The following is a 1,642-nucleotide window of genomic DNA, read 5'->3' as shown; positions in this document are numbered from 1 at the left end:
ATATCATATATATTATATTATATACATTATATCATATATATTTTATTATATACAGATATTATATGTATATATGTGTGCGTGCGTGTATGTAAAAATATATATATACATATGTGTGTGTATGCACGTGCTTGTATATGTATATGTACATACACATATGTATGTATGTACAAGCGCACGCGCTCACGCACACACACACACATATACATGCATACATACATACATGTACAATCAGATTGATAGATATCATTTTAGCAAGTTTAAATGATTTCTTTTGTACCGTAAGCCATTTACTATTTTTGTGTTGCCCCACGTCTCCTGATACCTTAAGCATGTACTTATTTTGCTTAATGGTTAATCCAGCGCTTGGTCACCATCAACTTTGGTCCATTCAGCCACCAATCCGCTTCTTTACGATGCTGGCAGCAGTGATTGTCTTTCTTTGTCATATTTTGAATAAAGTGTTTTTTATGTATAAACATAAATTTCTCAATATGCTTCGAGTTATTATTACGTCAACTTCGAAGAAGCTTCTTACTTAAGGTTGAGGAAATTAATAGTGATAATGTTGGGCGTTCATGTTACTTTTTCCAGACAGCGTTGGATTGTACTGTGAAGAAAAACTAGAAAAGTGAAACTATGTTGGTGTTCCAACATTAAGAGATCACTGCTATACACGACTGACGATTCCTGATTTTGACACAAAGACAAATATTTCGCGTCGAGGATTGTGTACAATAAGTCTAGTTCACTAATTGATTTTATCGCCTAACTGATAATACTAATGACCAGGAATTAATTAAAACACTTCTACGCAGTTTACCGATTCTCGCATCTACAGGATTCAATTTATAGAAATTAATGACGTCTTTAAAACGTTTTTCTTTCCACGAGCCTCCGCTACCTCTTTTGCTTTTTAAATTCGTAATAGCTTGTTGACTTTCGACCTTCTAAATTAAGCTGGTAATTGTTCTCACGACTGATTGCAATATAAAGTTGAACAGTTCACATTTTTTTTATTTTTGTGCTCGATTTGTAGAACGATCGTTTCTAGTAGCATATCAGAGTGTGTGAGAGAAAGATTCAGCGGCTTTCTAAAGAGACGGGTACTTTCAGCAATCTATAATGGGCCCTTCTTACTGTGTAATATAACGGATTAAGGGAGATAGAAAGAGAGAGAGAGAGAGAGAGAGAGAGAGAGAGAGAGAGAGAGAGAGAGAGAGAGAGAGAAAGGGAAGAAGAAACGAACAAACGAACAGTGACAGTCAATCAAATAAAAAATGTCGGCTATAATACTTGAACGACGCGAAAGGATGGAAAGCGAAGTCTCTTGGGCGAGATTTGACTACAGAGTGACGCTTTAAAGACGGAAGGCATATCACAAATGACTTGTTTGATACTCTGACAACTCACTTAATCCAAGCTGTATTATTCGATTCTCTGTCTGAAGAATTTCTAAGAGGTGATATCTCAGATATCTCTCCTATATGTACAATTTTGTAACTCCAATTTGCAAATGAAAAACGTGTTATGCTGAATAAACTACATCAAAACCTTTTCTAATCTCTTGTTTGTTTCTCTGTGTGTGTATGTGTGTGTGTGTGTGTGTGTGTGTGTGTGTGTGTGTGTGTGTGTGTGTGTGTGT

The sequence above is a fragment of the Octopus bimaculoides genome, chromosome 8 (genome assembly GCF_001194135.2).
Source record: "Octopus bimaculoides isolate UCB-OBI-ISO-001 chromosome 8, ASM119413v2, whole genome shotgun sequence".
Taxonomy (NCBI): Eukaryota; Metazoa; Mollusca; class Cephalopoda; order Octopoda; family Octopodidae; genus Octopus; species Octopus bimaculoides.
Note: the sequence above shows the minus strand (reverse complement) of the source record.